Source organism: Triticum aestivum, chromosome 1B (assembly GCF_018294505.1).
Source record: "Triticum aestivum cultivar Chinese Spring chromosome 1B, IWGSC CS RefSeq v2.1, whole genome shotgun sequence".
NCBI classification, from domain to species: domain Eukaryota; kingdom Viridiplantae; phylum Streptophyta; class Magnoliopsida; order Poales; family Poaceae; genus Triticum; species Triticum aestivum.
In genome coordinates, this window is record NC_057795.1 from 292,024,423 (window position 1) to 292,037,086 (window position 12,664).

At 43.3% G+C, this 12,664-nt stretch overlaps 2 long non-coding RNA genes across 2 annotated transcripts; one reads left to right on the forward strand and one right to left on the reverse strand.

Annotated features, from left to right (window-relative positions):
• Window positions 1-8,586: 8,586 nt before the first annotated feature.
• On the forward strand, window positions 8,587-12,018 carry LOC123120105 (uncharacterized). The gene is made up of 2 exons (XR_006459323.1): window positions 8,587-9,098; window positions 11,520-12,018. It is a non-coding gene; the product is annotated as an uncharacterized lncRNA (long non-coding RNA).
• On the reverse strand, window positions 9,324-11,530 carry LOC123120110 (uncharacterized). The gene is made up of 3 exons (XR_006459330.1): window positions 11,406-11,530; window positions 9,584-9,662; window positions 9,324-9,512 (listed from the first exon to the last, which is right to left on the reverse strand). It is a non-coding gene; the product is annotated as an uncharacterized lncRNA (long non-coding RNA).
• Window positions 12,019-12,664: the final 646 nt, after the last annotated feature.

Sequence of the window (12,664 nt, forward strand, 5' to 3'; positions counted from 1 at the left end):
CAGTCGCTCCCACCAAGCTACAAGAGATTTGTAATGAACTACAACATGCAGGGGATGGTGAAGACCATTCCTGAAGTGTTCTCAATGCTGAAGTCAGCAGAGGCTGAAATCAAGAAAGAACATCAAGTGTTGATGGTCAATAAGACCACTAAGTTCAAGAAGGGCAAGGGCAAGAAGAACTTCAAGAAGGACGGCAAGGATGTTGCCGCGCCCGGTAAGCCAGTTACCGGGAAGAAGTCAAAGAATGGGCCCAAGCCTGAGAATGAGTGCTTTTATTGCAAGGGGAAGGGTCACTGGAAGCGGAACTGCCCCAAATACTTAGCGGATAAGAAGGCCGGCAACACCAAAGGTATATTTGATATACATGTAATTGATGTGTACCTTACCAGTACTCGTAGTAACTCCTAGGTATTTGATACCGGTGCCGTTGCTCATATTTATAACTCATAGCAGGAGCTGCGGAATAAACGGAGACTGGCGAAGGACGAGGTGACGATGCGCGTCGGGAATGGTTCCAGAGTCGATGTGATCGCCGTCGGCACGCTGCCTCTACATTTACCTACGGGATTAGTTTTGAACCTTAATAATTGTTATTTAGTGCCAAGTTTGAGCATGAACATTGTATCAGGATCTCGTTTAATACGAGATGGCTACTCATTTAAATCCGAGAATAATGGTTGTTCTATTTATATGAGAGATATGTTTTACGGTCATGCTCCGATGGTCAATGGTTTATTCTTAATGAATCTCGAGCGTAATATTACACATGTTCATAGTGTGGATGCCAAAAGATGTAAAGTTGATAACGATAGTCCCACATACTTGTGGCACTGCCGCCTTGGTCACATTGGTGTCAAGCGCATGAAGAAGCTCCATGCTGATGGACTTTTAGAGTCTCTTGATTATGAATCGTTTGACACATGCAAACCATGCCTCATGGGCAAAATGACCAAGACTCCGTTCTCCGGAACAATGGAGCGAGCAACCAACTTGTTGGAAATCATACATACCGATGTGTGCGGTCCAATGAGCGTTGAGGCTCGTGGAGGATATCGTTATGTTCTCACTCTCACTGATGACTTGAGTAGATATGGGTATGTCTACTTAATGAAACACAAGTCTGAGACCATTGAAAAGTTCAAGGAATTTCAGAATGAGGTGGAGAATCAACGTGACCGAAAGATAAAGTTCCTACGATCAGATCGTGGAGGAGAATACTTAAGTCACGAATTTGGTACACACTTGAGGAAATGTAGAATCGTTTCACAACTCATGCCACCTAGAACACCTCAGCGTAACGGTGTGTCCGAACGTCGTAATCGCACTCTATTGGATATGGTGCGGTCTATGATGTCTCTTACCGATTTACCGCTATCATTTTGGGGATACGCTCTAGAGATAGCTACATTCACTTTAAATAGGGCACCGTCTAAATCCGTTGAGACGACACCATATGAATTATGGTTTGGGAAGAAACCTAAGCTGTCGTTTCCAAAAGTTTGGGGATGCGATGCTTATGTCAAGAAACTTCAACCTGAAAAGCTCGAACCCAAGTCGGAAAAATGTGTCTTCATAGGATACCCTAAGGAAACTGTCGGGTATACCTTCTACTTAAGATCCGAGGGCAAGATCTTTGTTGCCAAGAACAGATGCTTTCTGGAAAAAGAGTTTCTCTCGAAAGAAGTAAGTGGGAGGAAAGTAGAACTCGATGAAGTACTACCTCTCGAACGGGAAAGTGGTGCAGCTCAGGAAAATGTTCTTGTGATGCCCACACCAACTGAAGAGGAAAATAATGATGATGATCAAGGTACTTCGGATCAAGTTGCTACTGAACTTCATAGGTCCACGAGGACACGTTCCGCACCAGAGTGGTACGGCAACCCTGTCCTGGAAATCATGTTGTTAGACAACGGTGAACCTTCGAACTATGAAGAAGCGATGGCGGGCCTAGATTCCAACAAATGGCTTGAAGCCATGAAATCCGAGATAGAATCCATGTATGAAAACAAAGTATGGACTTTGACAGACTTGCCCGATGATCGGCGAGCGATAGAAAACAAATGGATTTTTAAGAAGAAGACGGACGCGGATGGTAATGTTACCATCTATAAAGCTCGACTTGTCGCTAAGGGTTATCGACAAGTTCAAGGGATTGACTACGACGAGACATTCTCTCCCGTAGCGAAGCTGAAGTCCGTCCGAATCATGTTAGCGATTGCCGCATACTATGATTATGAGATATGGCAGATGGACGTCAAAACGGCATTCCTTAACGGACATCTTAAGGAAGAGTTGTATATGATGCAGCCGGAAGGTTTTGTCGATCCTAAGAACGCTAACAAAGTATGCAAGCTCCAGCGATCCATTTATGGGCTGGTGCAAGCATCTCGGAGTTGGAACATTCGCTTTGATGAGATGATCAAAGCGTTTGGGTTTATGCAGACTTATGGAGAAGCCTGCGTTTACAAGAAAGTGAGTGGGAGCTCTGTAGCATTTCTCATATTATATGTAGATGACATACTCTTGATGGGAAATGATATAGAACTTCTGGACAACATTAAGGCCTACTTGAATAAGTGTTTTTCAATGAAGGACCTTGGAGAAGCTGCTTATATATTAGGTATTAAGATCTATAGAGATAGATCGAGACGCCTCATAGGTCTTTCACAAAGCACATACCTTGATAAGATTTTGAAGAGGTTCAAAATGGATCAGTCCAAGAAGGGGTTCTTGCCTATGTTACAAGGTGTGAGATTGAGCTCGGCTCAGTCACCGACCACGGCAAAAGATAAAGAAGAGATGAGTGTCATCCCCTATGCTTCAGCCATAGGATCTATTATGTATGCCATGCTGTGTACCAGACTCGATGTAAACCTTGCCGTAAGTTTGGTAGCGAGGTACCAAAGTAATCCCGGCAAGGAACACTGGACAGCGGTCAAGAATATCCTAAAGTACCTGAAAAGGACAAAGGACATGTTTCTCGTTTATGGAGGAGACGAAGAGCTCGTCGTAAAGGGTTACATCGACGCCAGCTTCGACTCAGATCTGGATGACTCTAAGTCACAAACCAAATACGTGTATATGTTGAATGGTGGAGCAGTAAGCTGGTGCAGCTGCAAGCAGAGCGTCATGGCGGGATCTACATGTGAAGCGGAGTACATGGCAGCCTCGGAGGCAGCGCATGAAGCGATTTGGGTGAAGGAGTTCATCACCGACCTAGGAGTGATACCCAATGCGCCGGGGCCGATCAAACTCTTCTGTGACAACACTGGAGCTATTGCCCTTGCCAAGGAGCCCAGGTTTCACAAGAAGACCAGGCACATCAAGCGTCGTTTCAACTCCATCCGTGAAAATGTTCAAGATGGAGACATAGATATTTGCAAAGTACACACGGATCTGAATGTCGCAGATCCTTTGACTAAACCTCTCTCGCGAGCAAAACATGATCAACACCAGAACTGTATGGGTGTTCGATTTATCACAATGTAACTAGATTGGAGACTCTAGTGCAAGTGGGAGACTATTGGAAATATGCCCTAGAGGCAATAATAAAAGTATTATTATGTTTCATTGTTCATGATAATTGTCTTTTATTCATGCTATAACTGTATTATCCGAAAATCGTAATACACGTGTGAATACATAGACCACAATATGTCCCTAGTGAGCCTCTAGTTGACTAGCTCGTTGTGATCAACAGATAGTCATGGTTTCCTGGCTATGGACATTGGATGTCGTTGATAACGGGATCACATCATTAGGAGAATGATGTGATGGACAAGACCCAATCCTAAGCATAGCACAAAGATCGTGTAGTTCGTTTGCTAGAGCTTTTCCAATGTCAAGTATCTTTTCCTTCGACCATGAGATAGTGTAACTCCCGGATACCGTAGGAGTGCTTTGGGTGTATCAAACGTCACAACGTAACTGGGTGACTATAAAGGTGCACTACAGGTATCTCCGAAAGTATCTGTTGGGTTGACACGGATCGAGACTGGGATTTGTCACTCTGTAATGCATCATCATAATGCATCATCATAATGAGCTCAAGGTGACCAAGGTGTTGGCCACGGGATCATGCATTACGGTACGAGTAAAGTGACTTGCCGGTAACGAGACTGAACAAGGTATTGGGATACCAACGATCGAGTCTCGGGCAAGTAACGTACCGATTGACAAAGGGAATTGTATACGGGGTTTGATCGAATCCTCGACATCGTGGTTCAACCGATGAAATCACCGAGGAGCATGTGGGAGCCAACATGGGTATCCAGATCCCGCTGTTGGTTATTGCCCGAGAGTCGTCTCGGTCATGTCTGCGTGTCTCCCGAACCCGTAGGGTCTACACACTTAAGGTTCGGTGATGCTAGGGTTATTAGGAAGACTAGTATGTGACTACCGAATGTTGTTCGGAGTCCCGGATGAGATCCCGGATGTCACGAGGAGTTCCGGAATGGTCCGGAGGTGAAGTTTTATATATGGGAAGTTGTCATACGGACACCGGAAAGTTTTGGGGGACTTATCGGTATTGTACCGGGGCCACCGGAGAGGTTCCGGGGGTCCACCGGGAGGGGCCACCGCTCCCGGAGGGCCACATGGGCCGCAAAGGGGAGGGAGCCAGCCCCTAGAGGGCTAGGCGCGCCCCCCACCTTGGGCCCATGCGCCTAGGGTTGGGGGGGAAACCCTAAGGGGGGCGCCCCCCCTTGCTTGGGGGGCAAGTCCCCCTCCCTGGCCGCCGCCCCCCTCTAGATCCCATCTAGAGGGGCCGGCCCCCCTTGCCCCTTCCCCTATAAATAGAGGGGTGAGTGGAGGGCTGCTATACACATCTTCCAGGCGCAGCCCCTCCCCTCCCCAACACATCTCCTCCTCCGTTACGTGCTTGCGAAGCCTTGCCGGAGTACTGCTGCACCAACACCACCATGCCGTCGTGCTGCCGTTGGAGCAATCTTCCTCAACCTATCCTTCCCCCTTGCTGGATCAAGAAGAGGAGACGTCTCCCGTCCCGTACATGTGTTGAACGCAGAGGTGCTGTCCCTTTAGCACTTGGACATCGGTGATCTGAATCACGTCGAGTACGACTCCATCATCACCATCCCCTTGAAAGCTTCCGCGCGTGATCTACATGTGGTATGTAGATGCAAACTCACTCCCTTGACTCGTTGCTTAGATGAACTCATAGATGGATCTTGGTGAAACCGTAGGAAAAATTTTAATTTTCTGCAACGTTCCCCAACACGAAGGCCCTACCGCGCCGGAGCTTGGTCAGAGAGAACGGCGGGTACCGCAGATCCGGACGAGCTGCCTCAACACCGTCGAACGGAGAGACGATGCACATCCTCCCTTTCCGCCGGCGGACGGGATGCGGCCGGATCACTGACCAATGCTGAGAGAGAGAGGCCACGACGGCCTTGTGTGAGATTGTGTGACGAGACTCATGAGAGACAAACCCATTTTTCCATTTTCCCCATGGCAATCGTTTTATATTCTGGGCATGGTACCCGACCCTCCTTCGAGTAAACAACCGCTACATGCGTCAAATTATCACGTGGGCTGCCTTTTCGTACAGAAACGAACTCCACCGTGTACCCGCGTGGGTGTGGCCGGGAACGAGACGTGAGTATGTGCGTCCTGCGTGCACTTCTTCTTTAGGTGCAGGTACGCACGTGGGTGGGTGTGAGAGACATGGTTTGTGCGAAACAGAGGCAATGTGTTGATGATATCTCAATCAGAAAAACGTAACATATGCAATGTGTGTGAAATGGAGTCATGGACATGAGATATCGATAGAATTGAAAACAGGGATGAAGTGTGTGGCTGCGCGATCGATAAAGAGTGCCATCGAATTTGTGTTTGCCCACGTCAAAGATACAGGGCGGCTGGCCTACTGGAATTTGAGAGGGCAGAGGTGCAGTTCTTCTCTGTGGCATGGATACCTACCTACAACGTTCGACTATCGATGTGTATGTAGGGGGGTAGAGACCGGTCGACTAGTATATGTCTGGGGAAGGAGAGAGACCTAGCTATGTATTGAGGGAGATCGATCGACATCCATGGATATGTGTAGCAGAGGAATAAGGTTGGGAAAAAGACAAAGGTAGAGTGTCGGAGGGTTGGTGGTGGAGTGGCGTCTCACAAATGGTGGGAGAGGCCTGCTAGACAAACGAAGGGTATGAGTGCAATATCAATAAGAGAGGGCGGGGGATGTCTGTCTGTTTATGCACGTGCGTGTGAGAGACGGTCGGGAGGTATTCAAGGATGATGAGGGGAGAAGATATGGTTGTGGTAAGCATGCGTAACTACATAGGAAGATCAACCGTCGTGTGTCCGAGAAAAGGAGAGACATAACTAGCGAGGTAAGTGTATCGGTGCTTGGTGAAAATGAATTATAGTCGACCTGGATATATGTAGGGAGATCAGTTCATATACACGCCTGCATGTGTTAGAAGCAAATAAGGTCCGGAGAGGCAGACAGGGGGAGAGAGTGTGGCTAGGAGGTGGTGCGAGAGGCCTACCATGTCGAGGGGGGAGGAGTGTGCGAGCATGTGACTAATGAAAAGAGGGGCGGGAGTGTGCACCTGCGTGGAATCGTATTGGACATATGGGGGCATGGATGGTGAGAAGAGAAGAGGGGAAGTATATATGTGTTTGTTGTAGGCACACTTGGCTAGAGAGGTATATCGACCGGTGTGTGCCAGAAAGAAGGAGCCGGGGGCCTACACACACCGCTGGTGGACGACCTAAAGAGAAATAATGAACGTGCGCGATGAAGGGGACTCTAAGGGTGTGTGAGGGGGGCGGGCGTCTGCATGCATGATAGAAAGTTAGCGCTAGCTAGCTACAAATAGAAGAGGATCGTGAAGGTGTAAAAGATGAACAAAGATCATAATTCATTATAAAAAGGTGGATACGGATACTTGAAGAAGATATCATAATGTACAACATTGATTATAATTTGGGATAATGTATGGCTTTTGCAACTCAAGTCTAAATACTTGTCATAATGTAGGGGGCAGGGCACTATACTTTGTGTGATAACCACGGTGTACGTATGGAACATGGTTTAGATTATGAATATATAGTTAGTACATCAAATGTGCTATTATTTGGAATCAACATCAAGTGTATTCAAAAAATAGAATTCGAGTTCATGTAGTACACATAGTTCATATCTATCTCTATAGTAATCATGTGGTGTGTTATTACGGTAACTAGCAAAGTGGCCGCTCGATGCGCGGGCTAGAAATTTATAAAGTTTATTGATGAGAACATACAATTTCATTTGTCTAAATAATCGAAATAACATGTGATGCCATTTTGAAATATATAAGACTTCTGTGAACATAGTTTTATCTTTAGTATATTTGGGTTTTTACTGATATTCACGTATATTCCTCACCACTTCATCATTTACGTGTTAATTATGCATGATGTACTAACTATTCTTTTATGATTAGTTCCGTCGTTCAAAATTTTATTTTCGGCAGTTAGATCATGTGCTTAGTTATTTTTTTCCAGTAAACACAATTCTAATACTTCTCATTGTTTTCATGTAGGCATGTTTAGATTTGCTAACGTTGTGCACGATTGGTAGGTACTTGTTTGAATATATAATGATTTTTGTACTTAAGGTGAATTTGTTTTAGTTTGGTATAAAAAGTAGTGTATTTATATATTGCAAATATCCATAAAAACTTTGTTGGTAGTTATTTGTTTCAATGGTCACTTGATTTAGTTAAGTTAATACACATGTGCTCAGTCTAAATAAGGTTGTTCCTAGTGTAGGAGTTTCTATCGTCTCAGGGTTGCACCGCTCATTGGACCAAATTCTGCTTTAGAATTTGTCTTAGCGACCGTAATCCTATTTTATGGAATAAAACTATTTTCTTTTTAAAAAAAAATACACATGTGCCCAGCAGTACCAATGGTGACTTGTATTTTAGGGAAATAAATGCCAAATTAAGTCCTTTATAGGGAAATAAATGCCCTTGCTATGTTGCATTTTAGTTTCTTTTCTATCTCTTTTTTCCCACGGGTTTGTAATAATGTTGCGGATGCTCTAGCCATGCATGGATTGAATATGGTGCATGTGTCCCAAGCCATATGTCGGGTCGCTGCTTCTATCTTTATCCGAGAATTGATTGCCGGTGATCTTGCTCGACACAGCGGTTAATTGGATTGAAATTTCCAAGTTCGAAAAAATGGTGCATTTTCACGTTAGCATAGTTTGTTGTTAGATATATTGTCTACTTTCTAGAAAAGAAACATCCTCCATACTACGTTCATTATTAAAAAAAAGGCATAGTGCACACTATTTATACATGTACGTACAATACTTTACTGGTTATATTGGTGCCACCATGCTAATTGTACTTTCCCTTTTATGTAGTCTTCTGTTCCGAGTATTTTTTTGTGTTGCTTTTGGAAAAGTTCTTTTTTTTTCTGCTAGTGGAATATTATGAGATTTAACCAAGCAGGCTCACTCAGATGTACTCCCTCCGTTCTAAAATAGATGACTCCATTTTACACTAACTTTAGTGCAAAGTGGAGTCATCTATTTTGGAACGGAGAAATACTTAGCGACCACACATCTTTCCGACACATAAAATGAAATCCTCTTTCCCATTCACGCTTTCACACATACACATGTTGCTCTTGGTCTTGCCCTTGCCCGATCCCCTTTCTCACTCCAAAATTTCTGCTTCCGGTAGCTCCCATCAGCTTGATTCCTTGATTCCCTGCCTTGAGCTTGCTTGTCCTCACCTGTAGCCACCCCCGCAGCTCGATTCGCTTGTGCGGCCATAGGGTGAACTTCGACGGTGGCTTGTTTGTCTCCTCGTACGCCTCCTCGGTCTCCTCCTAGGCTGGTAATGGCGATGGAGGGGTAGCAGGCCCAAGGTGTAGCTGCGCAAGGGAAGAGGTGAGATCATCAAGCTGCACGGTTTTGTTGCTGTCAATATCCGTGCAGGTGATTTTGCCGTGGATTTCTTCTCCCACAGCTGCTTTGATCCATCTTTAGTATGAGGATAGTGTAGTCGTTTTCTGCCCCAGCGCCGGCCAGACACATCCTCCACATCGGCAACATTCTTCGAACTTTGAAGGTCCCCTTTTTCCTTTTCCTGACTGTCATACTTTTTTTCATAACCGCTTCCTTTGTTTCTGTGACTGAACCAATAGTATAACGTAATTAAGGAAATGCCTGTTAGTGAAAAATGTTAAAATCTTGGAAAACATGTAATTATTTGGGCTCAATAAGTGTTGTTAGTGAGAGAGATAATAATTAGTGAGTGAAATTAAAAAGAATATAAGTATATGTTTGTGCACACATGATAACTCAGTTGGCGGCGCTTTTGCCACTGGCATGCATGTAGGGGTTTTGTCATCCCCAAGATCCAACTCGGACGTCATCACTGTCCCAAATCGAGGCAGCCCAAAAATTTCTCTTCGTCATCGACAAAGGCAGCCCGGCTTGGTCACCAAATATTTTCACCCGCATGTCTTCAGATGACTGATACCTACCAAATAAAGGTTTAAACCATAGGATAAACTAACCTGGCATATATACCCCAGTCTAAATTATGTATACCTTATTGTGGAAACATGCACAAATATGCTTGATTAATGTCATGTGTCTATTAAGGTGAGAAGCATGCACGGTCCTGAATCTGAAAATAAAACATGGATTGGTACCCATCAAGAGACTTCTTATAGAACAGAATTAACCACAACCATATTGATGTACATGGAAAACAACATACCACCATCTCTCTTTGAAATAGCAATATTTATTGGAAAATTAGATTTGGTGCACTCTAATTAGCCAATAAGAATTGTGTAAATCTGCATATAGCACACTTTTCAAACTCTAATGCAAGCTGGTAACAATCATTTGATATTTAACATTTATGGGAATGTTAGAAAAGAAAAATGAAAGACAATATTGCGCAAGTCTAGACTATGCATCCCTCCAAATAAAAGAAAGATTGTGAGCACAACTTCTAAATGCATAGGTGTATGTTCCAGTTTTTATCTGTTGTAAAGCCGCAAATACTATTTTTTTATTTTAATCGTAATTGAATTTCTTTGCCACTGAATTTCTTGATCTGAATCTCTAGTTCAGAAAAGTCCATTGAAGTTATGAAAAGCATTGCATTATGTCAGCCATTTCATATTAAATGCTTATGCCAAAAGAAGTGTTTTACAACCACGTACATGTAGCTATCTTGAGGTGGTTCGTAGATCTTTAGGGTTTGATCACCATGGGCGTTACAAATAAAAGCAAGGGATTGGGATCCCAATGTCGCATTTCCAACACCAATAGATTTTTAATTCTACACCATGAAAAACATATGTGTCATATTTAGAACTGAAACCCTTAGAGTAGATTGTATTTTTTCTGTGGAGTGCCTTATCTTCTTGCTGCTACATCGGAAAGGAGTTCGGAAATATATCAGTTACTATTAAACAATGCAATCAATTCCAAACAGCGGACATGCATCATACTCCCTCCGTCCGAAAATACTTGTCATCAAAATGGATAAAAAGAGATGTATCTCGAACTAAAATACATCTAGATACATCCCTTTTTATCCATTTTGATGACAAGTTTTCCCGGACGGAGGGAGTACTACCTCCGATCCATAAAACGTATCACAGTTTTGAACTAAACCCTGTTCAAAACTGCAATAATTATTTTGGATAGGAAGGAGTAGTAGTTTACAGGAATGAGCTTCCAAATATGACCATTGTGCATCATTATATAAATATCGAATCAAGGAAATGCTGCAATTGACATGAGCTTAAACATATATGCTCACCTCCAGGAACATAGTCAGGTGTGTGTGTGTGTGTGTGTGTGTGTGTGTGTGTGTGTGTGTGTGTGTGTGTGTTCTAGTGTATAGTTACAGAAAAATAACTTGGGCATACCTTTTAGAAAGGAGTGGAAAAAGTTCTTCGATTGCCCAGAGTTGGCATATAAACAGAAAATAATGGATGGATAATTTTATATCTAGTAAATAAAAGAATTTCGCAACATTCCTAGACATCTAACATTTATAGACTTTTTAGTCACTATGCCCAATTGCCAAGATATATCATCTTTCACAACCAAGCTTTTTTCAATGCAAATAGAGCATCATTAACATGGACCGATCCAATAAATAGATAATTGATCTTTTAATAAATATGCTTAAGGAGGGTAGCCCTGTTTTTACATTAATGTAATTATCTCTGAATGCGCAAATATATATCTCCATATTAAACGGATTATGATTTAGAAGGTAGATCTAGGTAAATATGTGACCACATCACACCTTGTGAAAAGATCATCATTTTGAAGTACCAACTTAACTAAAGTAAAACATTACTGTATTGCAGCATACACAGGGGGAATTTATTAGATTAGTTACCTTGTCTGATCCAAAAATTGCCGAGTTGATTCTTGATTAATGCTATGTGCTCCTACGGAAAATTCTCTGTTAGAATTGAGGCATTGATACTAACAATTTGACGAACACTTGCAGCGTGTTGCCCTACAGCAGAAATAAGGAGGAGTTACATGAACTGGGAACGATTGGATTGGACGTGGGGAGAGAAAAAGGAAATGTTACCTCGCTGTTGGCGGGAAAGAGTAGTAAAGCTCCAACCTCAATATCGTCCTTGATGAAGAGGTCGAATTATGGCCACTTACAGGGTATGTGTATGGTGTGTATCTCAAGTCTCAACTCTCACATGGTTGGTCTTCTAATCTCCCTCTAGCCGGCTGACAGTGGGCATGCACAACTCTATTCACCCGACATTGCTAGCGTGCATGAAGGATAGGCTTTGAGCCCATCAATCGTGTGTAACCTACTGATCTGCTGAGTTGAGGTGCATGGTATATGATAAAATGCCGATCTGCTGAGTTGAGATGCATGATGGATAGCCACCGAGATGTAGATTAACCTTTTTTTTGAACAAACATAGATCAACTTGATTTCACCGCTATTGCTTTTCAATCATCAAGCACGCAGATTGTAGCTAGGAGCAAGACCTTATTAGAATGAAGTAATCATCTGCTCCAGAGAGCCAGCGGTGCATGGCTGCTCAAGGGACCATGCCTTAGGCGCAGCCAGCCGTCGGCGACTTGACAACTGGGATACGATTTTCTTCTTTTCATTTACGGACGGGAGGACGACCAATCGGCCGACGGCAACTTGATAAACTCATGGAACGGGCACCCTTTTCAATCACGTACGGGAGGACGGCCGCCGTCTGGCGGCGACTTGACAACATGGAATAGGGATATTTTTCTTTTCAATCTAGGACGGGGAGAACAATATTCTAGGTCCTAAGTATATGTTTCCATGGCATAGGTGGGTAATTTTGACCAAGTAAGACTTTGGATGATCTAATGGTTGTAATTACATGACTTAAAAGTTTAATGGTCAGATGTTTCTCTTTTTTCTGGTTAACCCATCAAATACTTTTTTTTATATAAATAGATATATATGTATCTAGACATGTTTTAGTATATAGGCACATCCATTTTTTGACAAATGGAAGTCAAGTATTTTGGAACGGAGGGAGTACACAATAAATTTTTTAAGTTAGCACAACTAGTATAATCCGAGAGCACAACCGAAGATTTGGTCGGGTTCTTCCTCCTTTTGCCGACACGTGGGACATC